The sequence below is a fragment of the Carettochelys insculpta genome, chromosome 1 (assembly GCF_033958435.1).
Source record: "Carettochelys insculpta isolate YL-2023 chromosome 1, ASM3395843v1, whole genome shotgun sequence".
Classification (NCBI taxonomy): Eukaryota; Metazoa; Chordata; order Testudines; family Carettochelyidae; genus Carettochelys; species Carettochelys insculpta.
The window spans coordinates 148,273,677-148,290,992 of NC_134137.1; the positions used below are offsets into that span (position 1 = coordinate 148,273,677).

The following is a 17,316-nucleotide window of genomic DNA, read 5'->3' on the forward strand; positions in this document are numbered from 1 at the left end:
GAGCCCCTGTAATAACCCAGAAAATTCACATCCCGGTTCAAATCATGTGCTAATGTGTCGAATTTGAATATAAAAGAGAGTTCAGCAGCCTCTCTTTCCAATATAGTGTGAAAATTCTTCTTCAGTAAGACACAAACTCTTAAGTCATTAACAGAATGGCCCACTCCATTAAAATACTGACTGACCGGTTTGTGGATCAGGAGTGTTTTTATGTCTGTTTTGTGCCCATTAACTCTTGGTCTAAGAGAGTTTGAAGTCTGTCCGATATACAAAGCATCTGGGCATTGTTGGCACATGATGGCATATATGATGTTAGTTGAGGAACATGGGAATATAAAGTTGTAGTTCACTAGGTCCTAAGAGTCTAAAGCCCTGTTCCTTTATCAAAGGCCCACAAACTCCTGCTAGCACAGCTGGGGGAGGCACAGTCAGGAGCTGGGAGTGGGGCCAATTCTGCAGCTAGGTTCTTAGCTGAGGGTAGGCCCATCTGTCTTGGGGCCAAGGGCTGGGGCAGAGACTGGATTTGTGGCCAGGAACTGGGCAACAGTCGGGGTTGGAACCACAGCTGGAAGCAGGATTTGAATGGAAGTGGGAGAAGAGTGGAGCTTGGTGGTGCTCTCTCTCCAGCCCTCGCACCCCATGGGGGGCTTGTCTGAGCCCTCTGTGCACCCCTGAATGTCAATCCATGACACCTTGAGGGGGGTCACTCATTTTAGACACCTCTGTCCTATATGGATCTGAGAATACAAGCTATTGCTTTGGGATTCAGGACGCACTCTGCATTTCAAAAAGGACAAATGTAGATTCTAGATTTGGAAAAACTGAAATGTCAACTTCAACTGCATTTTAAAAAAATCTGTAATAGTCAGCAATATGTTATCATTAACTTTACCCCTAATCTTTAGATGTCTTCTAAAAATAAATACTGAAAGAAAAAAATTATCCCCAATCCTGAGCTGCTAGTTAAAACAAACCAAACGAAACATCTTCAGCATTTGCAGTTACAAATATCAGTAAGTTCCAATTTTGCAAAGATTTAAACATGTTTAAGTAGGTGAGCTTCCCATTGAACATAAGGCTCATCAGTGTGACCATGTCCCTGCAGCATCTAAACTTCAGTTCTGCAGAGGAGGGACAAAACCTTTGCCCTGTAGAGCCAATATGGACAGTACACATACTGTCTTCTACAACTGTTACACTCCTAGGGCAAAAATAAAGTCATCAGCCGTTTGTATTACATCTAAGGGCTGTAGTCTCCACCGGCTCCCGCTGCTGCAAGATTTTTTTGCCAGACGTAAAAAGTAGGAGTGAGCCGCCCCTCTGCCCACATTGGGCCTTTGTTGTAACACCGCATGGGCTAATAGGCATCTGACGCTTGCTAAGTGTGCTTCCTCGGGGGCATCCATCTCGCATCGGGCTGTCTTTCTGCTCCCCATTAGGTGCATGGGCTACCTCTGCACAGCACCTAACACCGCAAGGCCCCGGGGCATGACTGAGGGCTGCCACGTGCCAGCCTCACACAAAACAATGCCAGGCCAATGCTGGTGCAAACCCCTTGCGCCTGGGAGCCCAGGCCGGCGCAGTGGGGATGCGGGGGGGTGTCTCTGAACCAGAGGGTTTGGGGGAGGGGGAGGTCCCCAGCTGAGCTTCCAGGCGGGGTGAGGCGGTTCCCTGCCCCCCGGGCTAACAGAGAGGATCCCGCCGCCCCCCGGCCGAGCCCCACACGCAGCCCCCCGCCCGCGCGGCACGTACTGTAACTCCACGCGGGCACCACCGGCGTCGCGGCCCACTCGTCCGGCTTCCGGCCGGGGCGGGCTGTGCCGCCTCCTGGGCTTGCGGCGCCATCTGGCGGAGCAGAGCGAGCGCCGGTCTTCACGCAGTTGCCAACGCCCCCGACCGGATGGACCAGATGCCAGGGCTTGTGAGGGCGTCCGGTCGGGAGCGTTGGCAACCTCAGGGGCGCAGGCTGGCCCTGCAGGGGGCCACCCTGGGGCCGGGGAAACTTGAGCGCTTGGCTCAGTAGGGAAGCGCGCGCTGAGTGCCAGGCTGGGTTGCTGCCCGAGCGGCCGCGGCGTGCTGATCCAACAGGAGCGGGGATGCACTAGGCTTCATTCCGCCTGCTTTATCCGTGTCGGCAGCTTCCTGGGCTGAGCACACGTTTCCGTGCAATGCCGAGCAGGCAGGAGGAAGCTCCTTTGCTATATGCATTGTGACCCTAGGCAGTGGTAAGAAGCGTGGTTAGTCTCCAAAAGAAAATGGGTATCTGTTCAGGTAGTAATGGGACAGGTGCGTGGGAGGGACGGAGGCTTCCCTCACTGTGGTATTATTGCCGCCAGGGAGCTTTGCAGCTGAACTGTTGACTTGAGCTGATTTCATTACACACAGAGTGGAAACCATGGGACTTGAAACAGGAGAATTTTGATTTCTGAAGTGATATTTGTGTGTTAACTGCAAACACTGCAGGGATAGCAGCCTCCTTCCAAAAATGCAACAGATCCATACGCTAGAAATGCAATATGAAAGGGAAGAAAATATTATTTGTCCAGTTCTTGCACAGTGGCTAACACAGCCTAGTTTTGTTCCATGAGTGGGGCTCTTAAATGCTATCATCACCATCATCATCGTCATCATTTTATTTATTTGCAAAAGAATACTATTTTTGAAGTTTGCAAATGCAAAATGACATAAAAATATTCTGTGTGGGATTTTCAGAGTGCTCAGCATTAGTCTATCTCCTCTCTGTTTTTCATGCTCCCAGAGTTGGAACTGTTTGTGTCTGCCTTTACAGAAACATTTAGATAAAAGCTTCAAGCTCTGGGCCCTGATTCTGTGACAACACAAGTGCTTTGCACATGTGAGTAGTCTCCCTGAATTCAAGCTTCTCTCACTAGAAGAATGCACTAAGAGAGGTTAAAATGAGAAGGCACTTGTTGAAAAATATTAACATTTAAAAGTGTTCTGTTTACAGCATATTTTTACACACATAATATTATCATTTGGCCACAAGATAAGCAGTCCCATCTTGACGAGTCAGTTGGTAGTCTTCTGCCTGCATCGTTATCGTGGTTTTTCACTCTGTGACTGGATATCAGGTTGACTGATGTTGACTTTATTAGTTAAAGTATTGTGTGTGTGTTTATTTCAGAAACTTTGATTTAATCCCTTAACAAATGATGAAGCAGCCTTTTCTACTCTCTCTAACTGAGTAGCCTGCTTCTTTAAGGGCCAGAAGGCTTGGAGCTGGTCAACCCTGTTCTGTTAGTCCACTGGTTCCACTGGTACAGGATGAGTGTCATAAAAGAGGAGGGGAGTTTCCTGGGGAAGACTTCTGGCATCCTCTTGAGGCAAGCTAGCCTGCCTGTCTCCCTACAGGGAATTCTGGCTTGGCTGGAAGGCCATGACACCTCTACAGTGTGAGTAGGTCAAAGATTGTTGTGGGGTAAGGAAAGTAAAAATACTGCAGTGCCAGGTCTTGCTGTGAAAAGGTGCACAGAGATGCTAAGTTTCACAACACTCATGTTCTTCTTTTTCAATAAACACACATTCTGGGGGAGTTTAATCTAGCATAAAGAATAAACAAAAACCTCTTTGTTTAGACTCAGCAGAATGACTCTGTGATCATAGGACTGCAGTACCACCAGTCTTATGCCCCTTTCCCCTGCCCATGACTACGGCTGTTGCTCAGGAAGATGGAACACTCTCTGCTGCTGCTCAATATTGGTTCCTCTTTTCTTTTCCTGAATAATGGTGTCTGTCTGCCTTTATTAATACAATGTGAAAACATAAAGCTGTAACAAAAGGGGAAGAAGCTTTAAAATAAATGCCAACTGTGTAGCTAAAATTGAATTATCAGCTGTCTACTTCATTGTCTGCCTATATGAAAAAAGATTGACAGGAGCATTTCTCCCGTTGACCTTCCTTAATCTTCACCACTCGTGAGAAGTTCCAGGGTCAACTTTGACCAGAAAGCATGATTTTGCGCTTGTGTGAAACAAAACCCCATAAGATCGACCCTGAGTGGGTCAATCTTCTGCGGTAGTATAGACCTAGCCTAACATTAAATATCTAAGTTTGAAATTTTTAACCTGAACATCGTACTTTAAAAATATGTATTTAATTAGGAGATGTATAAATATGGACTCTGTGCTAAAATGCAATACAACTCTGCCATGAAGCCTGTTCCATGCCAGTCCCAAGCCCGGATAAAGGAAGAGGGTTGGTCAGATGAGTGACGATGCAGTGACTGTGAAACAACAATACGAATGAAATCTGATCCCAGTACAACAAACTGATAAAGGATGCTGGCTTGGGTGTTCTCCTGGATTAACAAGGTCCGTGGCACTAATTGAGCGATCAGGGTTGGGTTGATAAATTGGCTACTTAATGAAAATTACAGCTAACACAATGTACTATCAGTTGCAACATGGAACATCCAAACACTGGGCAACTGGAAAGTTAGAGCTGCTTCAAAAGGAGATGGAGAGATACAGATATGAAATACTTGGACTGGTGGAGCTGCATTGGACGGCATCAGGAGAGATGTGCAGTTGCAAAGTCATTTGGTCAGGGAATGAAAAGAAGCATGAAGCAGGAGTTCGATTCCTTCACAGCAAAAGAGCAAGAGGAGCACTGTTAGGATACAAACCAGTGACTGCATGAATCACGTTAGTGAGATTTGAAGCAAAACCATTCAACATCTTGGTCATTCAGGTGTATGCACCCACGTCGGACAGTATGGAGGAAGAGATCAAGCTATTCTATAAAGACTTGACAAAGACTCTGGAGAAAATATCGAAGAGAGATGTGTTGATCATTGGAGGAGATTGGATTGTGAAGGTCAGAACTGATAACAAAAGTTGGGAGAGAGTCATGGGAAGATTTGGATACGGAGAAAGAAACAAACAAGGTGAGAAAGTACTAGAGTTTACTATGGCGCATGAGACGGTGGTCTGCAACACGAGATTCCAACAAAAGCAGGAAGTGGACATAGTGATTGAATGATGGGAAGTCCAAGAACATGATAGATATGATCTTGAGAAGAAGAAGAAGATTGGTAACATCAATACAGGAGTGCCAAACTTTCCAAGGATCAGATATAGATTTGGACCACAGTCTAATGTTCACAAACATCAAAATGAAACTCAAGAGAAAGTATAAAACACAGCTTAAAAAAAAGAAGAGACATGATATGGCTAGGCAAGGAAGAAATAGGGAATGCATACAGAGGAGCACTCAAAGAGAAGATTAGGAATGCAGGCTCAGAGAAAGACCTAAGTAGGAGAATTGAAGGGATAGCCACTGTGGCAGAAGAGGCAATTGCGCAGACTGTTCTAGAAGAAGAGAAGATCAGTAAGAAGTGGATTACTCAGGAGACACTGTAGTTGGTCCAAGTGAAGAGATCACTGACGATCAGAAAGGATGTTTCTGAGAGGACAGAACAGCAATATAGAGTGAAATGCAACGAGGTAAGGAAAGCGGCCAGAAAGGATAGGGCGAGATGGTTAGAGGATCAGTGTCAAGATATAGAGAGGTATTACAGAGAATGTAAGACCAGAGAGGTGTATAAAATGATCAGGACTCTTAACAGGAAGTGGCAGCTGAAGCAGATGGCGATTAAAGACAAGAAAGATTAGGTGCTCGTGAACAAGGAGAAGGTTGAGCAGTAATGGACGAGATATTGCACTGATCTGTACAAAGCATAGTTGGACCTAAGTGTCTCAGAGGGACTGACTGAAGAACTGAAAGAGCTATCTCTGCTGAGCTTCGAGAGCAAGACTGATATTTCGAAGGTGGAAGTAGAAAGAGCAGTGAAATGGATAAAGAACAGCAAGAGCCCTGGAAATGGTAAGATCACAGGAGAGATGATCAAATATGGCAGAGAACGTATGATTCAGGAAATACATGTACTGTGTAATATATCATGAAAAGAAGGGAAGGCACCTAAGGAGTGAACAAGATCTGTGCTAATGAAAACACACAAGAAAGGAAGTACATTGGAGTGCAAGAACTACAGAACAATTGCCCTCACAAGTCATTTAGGCAAGGGGCTGATGATTATGCTGACAGAGAGGCTGAGACCACAGATAGAAGAAAACCTAGCGGACAAGCAAGCGGGATTCAGGCAAGAGAGAAGTACCATGCAGCAGATACTGGCGCTAAGATTGATAGCAGAGAAAGCTTGATGAAAGAACAAGAACATGTACAATTGCTTAGTCAATTTTCAGAGGGCATTTGACACTACATATCTGAAAGAGTGCGTCTACAGTAGGAACTAACTTCAAAGTTAACTTCGAGGTTAGACACTACTTCAAAGTAGCCAGCAGAGAGTCTACAAACATTTTCCCTTACTTCAACATTAACTTCCAAGTAGGGAACCCAACTTCAAAGGCCTTACTCCATTCTCGGGAATGGAGTAGTGCTGTACTTCAAAGTTTAACTCGAAGTAGGGTGTGTGTAGATGCTCAACTTGGAAGTTGTACTTCGAAGTAAGCAACTTTGAAGTTATTTTTCTAGTTTAAACACAGCCAAAGTGACCTGGGCAGTGCTGGAGTTGTACGGAGTGGATAGCAGTCTGATACGGTTGTTGAAGGATATCAACAACAATATGGAGGCAGAGGTGAGAACATGGGGAGAGTTGGGAAGTTGGTTTAGAATAAGCAGAGGTATGAGACAAGGAGCCGATATTGCCAAGCATCTTCATCACGCACTAAGACAGAGATCAAGGAAGAGGTAGAAGATATATCTGTGCATGGGTTGAGAATCAACGGATTGAGGTTGACAGATGATACAGTTATCCTTGAAGGCAATAAAGAGAAGCGAGCGAGAACGGTGCAAGTGCTAAACAAGGAAGGGAAGCGATACGGATTGATTATGAAAATATTGTTATGGGAGAGCACTATTAATGATGAAGCTGTAGTAAAAGTTCCAAGAGTTCTTTGATTATTAGATATGAATTTTATTTAATAAGATCTTTGCTTGGAAAGTTACCAATCGCCCCCCTTTAAAATTGTGTATGTCTTCAAAATTTAAACTTATAGTAAACCCCATCTTTGAAAGAACCCTTCTTCCTATTTTGTTTCAGGAAGAAGGGTTCTTTCGAAGATGGGGTTTATTTCTGAAATATAGAAATGTAGCCCTGTCTACACTGCTTTTTTAGTTTTGAAGGAACCTCTCCCGAAAAAAGATTATGCAAATGAAGCATGAGATATATAAATCAGCACCTCATTTGCACTTCTGATTTCCCTCATTTGCATTCCTCTTTTGAAAGAGGAATGCAAGTGTAGACAGAGCCTAAATGTTTTTCTCACTTTCGATTAGCTAATCCAGCTCAGACTCTATTTAAAATGATTAAAAAATCACAAACTTTTAAAAACATGCCATTTGATGTCCTAAAGGTACATAGATATTATGGCAAACCCAGATCCATTGTTGTTTGCTGCTGTTTTCTTATCCACCTATGCTGAACCCTTACTCGGTGGAAACACTGAAAGATGAATGCTCTCTGGGACTCACCTTGATGTCACTCTGTTAAATGAGCTGCTAGAGTATATTCTGTAAATGGTGAGATCAGGACCTTCTGCTTTCCCAGAGATCAATCTCTTTGTTGTCACTTAGCTTGATTACTTCAACTTGCTTGCTTACGTTTCAGCTGGTTCACTATCACTCTTACTCAACATAAAATACCTGTTGCCCTAAAACCTGTGAGTGCCTTGAAAGTCTGTGGATCCTTATTCAGTTAAAGCTTAAACTTCTTTGGGGGCGGGGGTGAGTTGTTTAGCAGAAAAGCCAGTCTGCAATGGGAATCTGCTCCCAATAACCATCCACACAAGCAAGGAGTGTGAAGTTCCTTGTGCTACAGAAACACTGATTCTTAGGTCCTGTCAATCCACTACTTGCAGCTACGAAGCACAGAGGATAATCCAGTGCTAGAAAGATATGGTGTCAGGCTGTAGTCTGTGAGTGATTGATTTGGGTGATTCTCTGGGCTAGGTTTGTTTTTTTTTTTTAATAATCCCACAGGGGAGAGAGTTGGAGGGGAAAAACGGTGGGTGAATGTGTGAACTAATCATATTTTTTTGAAAGCCGTCTTCAGGCCGTCTAGCCTTTTTATCTTTTTTTGTTTTCCCCAGTGGTTGTCTCTAGAACTGTCAGCTAGCAAAAAACATAATGGGACTCTCTCAACCCCCCACTGTCAACACCAAAAGAAGAAGAACTCTGTGTGGATGCCCCCTGATGGTCGTAGTGAAAGTCTGGATTTCTACGTACAATGCTTCTGCAACCATACTCAGACTGACATTATATGCAAACAATACCAAATGAGACACAATCTTAACTATGCTGGATGCTGTCCAGAGTCTCAGAAATAACCCAGTCATCATAATCAAAGCAGCTGACAAAGGGGGTGCTGTTGTCATCCTGAATAAGTCACACTATGAACAGGAGGCAGCCAGACAACTCTCCAACACCACATTTTACAGACCTCTCTCCACTGATCCCACTTTGGAATTCCAAAAGAAAGTACAACAACTACTTAAGGAACTCCCTGCTGCTCCTCAGGACCTTATTCACTCAGACACACCCTCTGAGCCCCAACCTGGAATATTCTATTTACTTCCCAAAATCCACAAACCTGGAAACCCTGGACGCCCTATCATTTCAGGTATTGGCACCCTTACCACCAGACTATCCAGTTGCGTGGACTCCCTCCTCAAACCCTATGCCCCCAACACTCCCAGCTATCTCTGAGATACCACTGACTTCCAGAGGAAATTACAAAACCTCAGAAAATTTCCTGACAACACCATTCTTGCCACCATGGATGTAGAGGCTCTGTACACTAATAGTCCACACAAAGACGGATTACAGGAATACCATCCCTGATGTCACCAGAGCCAACGTGGTGTCTGACCTCTGTAACTTTGTTCTCACCCACAATTATTTCCGATTTGGGGACAATTTATACCTCCAGATTAGTGGAACTGCTATGGGCACCCGCATGGCCCCACAATATGCCACTATATTTATGGCTGACCTGGAACATCAATTCCTCAGCTCTTGTTCCCTGTTACCCCTCCTCTACTTATGATACATTGATGACATCTTTATGATTTGGACCCATGGTACAGAGACTCTAGAAGAATTCCACGGAGACTTTAACAATCTGCACCCCACCATCAACTTATGCCTCGACTACTCCACGTGAGAAATACATTTCCTGGACCCTACAGTACAAATCAAGGATGGCTTGATCAGTACCCACACTCTACCAGAACCCCACTGATCTCTACACTTACTTACACTCTTCTAGCTTCCATCCTCACACATAACTAGATCCATTGTTTACAGTCAAGAACTCAGGTGCAATCGCATTTGCTCTGATCCTACTGACAGAGACCGAAAACTACAAGATGTTTACCAAATATTCATAAACCTGAATTACTCACCAGGAGAAATAAAAAAAAAACAAATTGACAGGGCCAGACAAATACCCAGAGACCAGCTACTCCAAGACAGCCCCCAAAAGCCAAGAACAGAACACCATTGGTCATTACTGTGGGAGCACAAGCACCTGGTGGCCGGGCCTCACTCGCAAGGCAGAATGACCATACACTCCATCTTGGAATGCTATCATACAGCGGCGGGAAGGTCTGAAGTCAGGCCAGGAGAAAGAAATCAGAAAGTTGACAAGTAGTTGGAGAGTCCCCAAAGAGAACATCCTGACAAGCAAATAGTAAGCCCCCAAAGAGAACAGCTGGGGCTAGTAGCTGGAAGCCCCCCCAAAGAGAACATCTTGGTTGTACAACATCAGAGGGTCTCAGGGGAGGTTCAGAAAAAGACCAAGGACAGAGGAAATCTTGTAACATGTTCTAACAGGCCGGGAGGATAGAAAGCCCAAATTAGGTAACAAACGCTTTAATTGGCCAGGTATCGAACCCCCAAGTAAGAAACAGTATAAAAGGTGATTTAGCAGGAATAAGGGTGTGGGCTCCTGGACACAAGGCGGAGGCTAGCAACTTCCAGTCCAGACAGCAGACCCCGGCCTGATCACCCGGACGTCACCACCACGAAAGGTCCCAACCAAGCCGTATCTCTGACTTGAAGGGCCGCTGTAACGTAGTTATTGGTGAGATGTGGGAGCATTGGATGTTATTGGTAAGTCACATGTAATTATATATAGTTATATGTAACCTAGTATTTAGCTTATGCCAAATAAATAACTATCTATATATATATATAACAAGTGTTAAGTAATTGTAGTTACGAATAAATGAATAAATCACTATTGGTAAATACCACTAGCTGGTCTAGCTGGGTCTGTATAGAGAATTATTGGGACTTAGAACAGCCACAGGGCATTGTGGTGTTCACAGTCAAAGTGTTATTGTTCCTGGTACTCATAATACTGTGGAAACCTAGGTTTTAAAGTGAATACACTGAATCACATATTGCTGCTCCACTATATCAGGCTGCTATAAAGGTGGGGTGGTTGGTCCTGGGCCACCCGACTCTCCCCGCTGTATCACACCCCACGTGCACCCACGGGACCCGAAGTAGGTCGGCACATCGTCATGGCGTCACGGACAGGATGTCAAGGGTCTTATCCCTTGGGACGCGGATGCCCGTGGGAGTCAACAGGGAGGGAGTCAAAGCCTGAGGAGTTATTTTATCATGCTCAGTTCCATAAATTGGAAACCGAGCAGGGCGGAGAAGAGGGACTTGATGTATGTCTGTTTGATAAGGGGGATGACAGAAAGTATACTATGAGAGTGTCAGTTGAGGGACTGGCTTGTGTCTTAAGAAAACACCCAGGGTCGAGGTTTTATCCCAGGGAGGAAAAGAAGCAGTTGCAGTTGGAAGGGATACAGAAACCGCTGGATCCCAAGCAGAATCAGATGCATGCTTATAAAGTGTTTTTAGGATGTGTAGAGAGAGCTACAAAAGAAAAGAACCCTTGGTTTCCGAAATATGCCTTGGAAGACGGGGGACAAGCACGTAGGTTGCTGGTAGAGACAGCTGAGGAGTGCTGGGAAGCGCGAATAGCTCATAAAGTAAAAGCAGATGATCATGACCCAAGGCGATTGTTAAAAATCATGGCAGAGAAATTTGTTAAGTTGTTATGCACCCTAGACACGTCAGAAGGATTGGCTAGGTCGTTGGTCAGGGAACAGGAAAAGACATCTGCTCTGGAGAAAAAACCAGGAGGACTAGGGGAAGTAGAGAAGGGGGGCACCCAGCTCGGGGAGTCAGCTCCTCTGAGAGAGCCACCCCCCCCCCCATATCCCCCAGAGGTGATTGAGTCAGCGGTCCCCTCAGCCCCGACGTTGTATCCAGATCTCAGGCAGCTGAAGGAAAAGGGGGAAGGACCGAGTAGCATAGGAAAAGGGGAACGTGAGCAGACTATGGCTGAAGGGACAGGAGTAGTACAAGCATTTCCTATAGCAGTCACACGAACAGAGCATGATCAAACCGGGGGAACAACTACTAAGATTGTGTTACGGACCCGTACCCTGGGGGAACGGAAAGAGTTATTAGACAGCACTAGCAGAAAACCCGGTGAACCATTGCCTCAGTGGTTAGGTCGGTTAGTATTACAGTTTGGATCAGATCTAGTAGATAAAGAAGAGGCTAGATATTTAGTGCGAAACTCTCGATGGTCAGGGGGTGTTGCGAATAGCCGGGAGATAGAGGATAACACCCAATGGCCCGTCACTGTCCCAGCTGTCGTCTCCTTGATGACAGAAGGCATGTTACAAATGTTTAACATACCTCTGGGATCAATTAGGACTGAGGAGGAGCTGATAAATACCATTGCTGGCATGTCATTTATCATGTGGCAAGCTCGCCAACACCCCTTAGGACTAACAGCAGCTCAGGCTAACAATCCCCGTCCTTATTTGTTTTTGGCAGACCCGTCTCAAGTACCTGTTAGTGCAGTAGCTGTTGAAGGGGCTGGTGAGGCAGCAGGGGTTACAGCAGGAGATCTCATGTGGCTGCAGACAGTAGTCGGACGTCCTTTGGGTACTTTGTTTACGGTCACAGGCAAACTCAAGTTTCCAACAAGCGTAGGGGAAACAAAAGTCCTAGCAGCAAGCGAGAGCAGGCAGAACCGAAAGCAAGGAGAGGGAGAGCAAAAGTTTTCCCCCCTTGAAAAGGCAGTATTTGGGTTCTTGCTGAATAACAGCAATCTTACAAGAAGTGAACTGAGAAAATTGAGTCCGGAGGAGCAATTCACCTTGGCAAAATCGAAGGGTTTTGTCCCTTACGGAGACAGTGAGAAGGGGAAGAATGGGGCAGACGACAAGGCAAAAAACGATTAGGGGTTGCTTCAGACAGGGCCGTATCTGAAGTAACCGAGCTTAATCGAGACACAAGGCCCTACACTAAAATACATATAGAAGGGGAAGTAATCAGATTTTTGTTAGACACGGGTGCACAGGTTTCAGTAATTAAGCCATCTGTCCCACACACTAAATTAGGAAAAAAATTATGGGTCCAGGGACTGCACGAAGTAAAAGCCGCAGAAATGGCTATGGTTAAGGTTAAAAGGGGTAATAAATTTTATAAGATTAGAGCTATTATAGGGCATGAAAATTTACTAGGGGTAAATGAGATTCGACGACTGGGCCTGAAGACATTAATATGGCAGGCCTTACCAGTAAAATTAGAAAGTGCTTCGGTGCATAGTCCAAAAGTAGTTAACGGGAGTCCGTGGAAGTTCAAACTAATTCCTTCCCCAGAGGAAGGGAAAGGGCATATAAGAACTTTATTAAAGAAATTGCTGTCAGAACAAAAAATAGAGTTAGTACCAGAGTCAAGGTTTCTGACTCCCGGGTGGGGAATAAGGAAGCCGAGTGGTGATGGGTACCGGCTGGTGGTGGATTACAGACAGGCTAATACACGAGTAGAAAGGGTACAATTTACAACACCATATACCTTACCGGAACTCTGGAAGATGTTACAGTCTAAGAAACTGAGATATGGGGCAAGTATTCATCTTAAGGACATGTTTTTTCAAGTCCCCCTAAGGGATGATCAGGGCATCTTAAACTTTTCAGTGTTAGGGAAATTATATAAATGGAAAGTTTGCCCTCAAGGCTATGTTAACTCCCCAGCAGTGTGCAGTTTAAAGTTGACGGAGACTTTAAGTAAGATAAAGGAGGAACCGGGAACGGTTGTGTTAAATTACATAGATGACATTTTAGTTGCCGGAGAGGAGAGGGAAACCACACAAAGGCTTCTAAATAAGGTATATCAACAGTTAAAACTGAATGGATGGCAGGTCAGTGAAGATAAGTCGTCCAAGGTCGTGCAAACAGAGTTCTCTTTCCTGGGCCTGCAAATAGACTCTGATGGCATTAGGCCAAGGGAAGGAAAAGACAGACGATTAAAGGAGTGGGAAAATAAGCATCCTGAGAATAAACAACAAGTACAACAAATCTTAGGAGAATTAAACTATATTCGACAGTTTCTCCCCCTAGAAATTAATTGGGCAATTAGGCTATTGCAGAAAAAAGTCACTAAAAAACACCCATTTTATTGGACCACAGAGGATTCAGAGGCGTTGACTAAACTTATTGAAGTTAGTAACCAGCCGTTAACTCTATCCAGGGTGAAACAGGAGATTCCTATAACTATATGGCTGGCATGGACCGCAGACCATTTTTTAACCAGGATAACTCAAAGGGGCAAGATAATACATTTGGAGCAATGGAGCATAAATAGATCAGAACGAAACTATGGGCCATTAGGGAAGCTGTTGTTGGGACTTGCACACTTGCAATTCTGGTCAAAGGGGCACGTAGAAATTATAGAAGCTCCTTTAATAACTGCATTAAAATGGATTACACCGGACTGCCCTGCCCCGGATTTTTCCGGGACCCTGCGCACCTGGGCACAACTAACAACACAGGCCCAATATTTTTGGGGAAATTGGGAGCTTAAGGATCAGATTAATGAAATGGAGGATATAACTACCCGCCCTGTGTTTTGCGAAGCAGTAGGGCAACCGTGGATAGTTACAGATGGGAGCACAAAGGGAGGACAGGATAGAGCGGCAATGTACTGTGTAAAGTGTGAAGCTGTAGAGGTTAAAGCATTGCCTTTCAAGCACGGAGCTCAGCATGCAGAAGCTGAGGCATTCTTTATGGGTGTAGAACATGCATTGGAGAAGCATTCACCAAAGGAGGGGTTAATTATGGGAGTTGATGCACACTATATCATCCTTATAGCTACTTGTAAGGGAACTGCAGATTTAAATCGAGACAGGTGGGAAAAAATGTTACAAAGTGTTAGGGAAAGGTATCACCGAGCATATATAGTGCATATACAGTCCCATAGGCCAGATACCTACTGGGCTCATAAATTTGTGGACGAACAGGCACAACAGCCCATTGCAGTAGGGGCTAATAAGGTTCCAGAGGAGGAAGTGCAATGGTTAGCAAACTGGTTACATAATGAATGGGGACATTATGGGGCTAGAAAGAACTATCACCGATACCAGCGGGAGATAGTGGGGAAAACGGAGATACCGCTGAATATTTGGGAACATGCAGGACGGCAGTGTTTTGTGTGTCAATCAGAAAAATCCATGGGGACGATCGCCCATGACAAAGGTGCTTTTGCAGCTGCACAATTCAAACCGGGAACAGTTTGGCAGGTTGATCTAATGGGACCATTAGAAGGGGCCCGTCAATACCCCAAGGGGCTGGTAATAGTCAATCTGGGAAGCAGACAAACATGGGTCTTGCCCTTGCGAAGGACAACAGCCAAGGAGGTAATAAGAGGCCTTGAAAAGGCAGTGGCACATTGGGAAATACCCACAGAAATTCAAACGGATGGGGGACCACCATTCACTGCATGCCAACTAGAACAGTGGCTTACATTTTATAACATCAAACATCATGTTCATTTACAATACCATCCCCAAAGCAATGGTGTAGTAGAACGAAAAATAGGGGTACTGAAATTAGGAATTAAAACAGAAAACAAAGGAAAAGGTTATAAGGGATGGGATTTAATTTTGCCAAAGGTACTTATTAATTTAAACCAGCAAACATCAAGGTGGCCAAATTTGCAGCCCAAAATCCCAATGCCGTGGCAAGGAAAGTTTGCGGCAGAAGAGTCAGTATGGGTTCATATACCCCAATTGAAGGGATCAATCCCAGAGGAGGGAAAGATAATACGACAGGCCCAATACCCTAATACCTATTGGGTAACTCGCTTACAGCACAAAGGGGAAGTGCTGGTGCATCACAATTGGCTTAGCAGAAGATAATTTGTAACATATAATCTAACCATATGGCCAGGATAATTTTCTGAGCCTAATGTGTTTTATTACAGGTCAGCCTAATTCATGCTGGGAGCGGCAATCCCGTATGGAAATCGGCAGCACGAAACTCCACCAATACTGTTGAATTATGGGCAGCTGCATTTGCAGTTTTAGCCAATGCCACTGAATGTGTAGTTTGTACTAACAAAGTACCCTCTGCTAATGAGGCTCCATTTTGATTGGACCCTGTGTTTATGAACAGTTCTAATTTCAGTTCTACTAACCTCGGATATTTCCCCGATTATCAAGAAAGAAATTCCAGAGCAAGTACACTTATAACGTTGGCTATAACGGATACCCCTGCCCCAGAAGGAACTTTTTGTTGGGATTTTCCGCGTTTACATGAGACAATATATCAATGTATTGGAGAACAGCGAGAAGATTACAAGCCAATTTTTGTTGGGTTTCAACAAAACTGTAATTTGACGCTTTCGCTGTTTGAGTTATATAATCATTCAAATATAAATGTAACCGATAATTTTGTTAACAAGAATAATACCCATTGGTTATCGCTTGCAGATGCGTGTAATAATGATAAGTCGCATCCAGCATTTTTTGCAGCCAACGGGGTTTTTCGGCAATTGGATATGGTTGAACGGGGGTGTAATATTACCAAATACTCCACTAAGCACTTTAATGCTACCATCATAAACCCCATGACGTGTTTGGGTCACTCACCCAAAAGTAAGGCCAAAAATACGCAAAATCAGGGTGTGCTGGGCGGATGCCCATGGTGGCACAGGTTTAATAATACACGGCCACAGGCCAAAGTTCCCGACCACTTATTGGCACATAAGTGGATAAAACAAAACAGCTTACCCCCAGCCTGGTTTTGGATTTGTGGGAGTCAGGCTCATTCAACATTGCCGAAGTACCCTATCGGTCGCTGTACTATAGGAAAACTAGCAATTTCTGGTGGCACCATTTATACCAGAAAGAATTCCGAATCACGATTTATAGGCCGGAAAAAGCGAGGTTGCACATCGGATGGTTGGGTTGCTTTTAAAACTTGGGTATCAAAAACAGCCCAAGCTATTGTTAGCTTTAATCCATTAGGTAACCTAGTTATGCAGGAGCAAATATTAGCTTTAGGCGTAAGTATAGAACATTTAGGGAATAGAACTGCAGAAGCATTAGGGTTAACAAATGATAAAATGGAAGAAATTCGTACCTATGTTATGCAAAATCGCTTGGCATTAGATTATTTACTTGCTAAAGAAAATGGGTTTTGTGAATGGCTAGGTAACAAGTATCCACAATTTAATGGACAATATTGTTTTGAAATTCAGTCAATCAAGCAAAATGTAAGTGATATAATCCAGGATATAGAACAAATCGGTCAACAGGCCAGAGAGGCGGCATCTTGGTGGGACAAATGGTTTGGTGGTATCCCATCCATATTTGGATTGGGAGGGTTAAAACAATTATTTTGGTCTATTTGCATAATACTCATAGCATTATTACTTGTCGTTTCTTTGGGGTGTCAACTTATACGCAGGATAACCTCAATAGGGACTCAGGTCAACTCTCTTGCCCTCCATGCAGATACTGAGCTGTTGTTAGCTGCTAATAGCAGTAGTGATGTGGAGGTATAGGTCCTGCTCGCTCGGCCACGGCCAAAGGGGCATGTGGGAGCACAAGCACCTGGTGGCCGGGCCTCACTCGCAAGGCAGAATGACCATACACTCCATCTTGGAATGCTATCATACAGCGGCGGGAAGGTCTGAAGTCAGGCCAGGAGAAAGAAATCAGAAAGTTGACAAGTAGTTGGAGAGTCCCCAAAGAGAACATCCTGACAAGCAAATAGTAAGCCCCCAAAGAGAACAGCTGGGGCTAGTAGCTGGAAGCCCCCCCAAAGAGAACATCTTGGTTGTACAACATCAGAGGGTCTCAGGGGAGGTTCAGAAAAAGACCAAGGACAGAGGAAATCTTGTAACATGTTCTAACAGGCCGGGAGGATAGAAAGCCCAAATTAGGTAACAAACGCT

The 17,316-nt window shown here is 44.6% G+C and overlaps 1 protein-coding gene across 2 annotated transcripts in view; it reads right to left on the bottom strand.

Moving 5' to 3' along the window:
• GEMIN8 (gem nuclear organelle associated protein 8) overlaps positions 1 to 1,827 on the bottom strand; it is a 47,157-nt gene extending 45,330 nt beyond the window's left edge. For both annotated transcript variants that reach the window (XM_074993180.1, XM_074993190.1), the window contains exon 1: positions 1,753 to 1,827. The gene's annotated coding sequence lies outside the window, so the exon portion shown is untranslated. The remainder of the gene's footprint in view (positions 1 to 1,752) is intronic.
• Between the last annotated feature and the right edge of the window lie 15,489 nt (positions 1,828 to 17,316).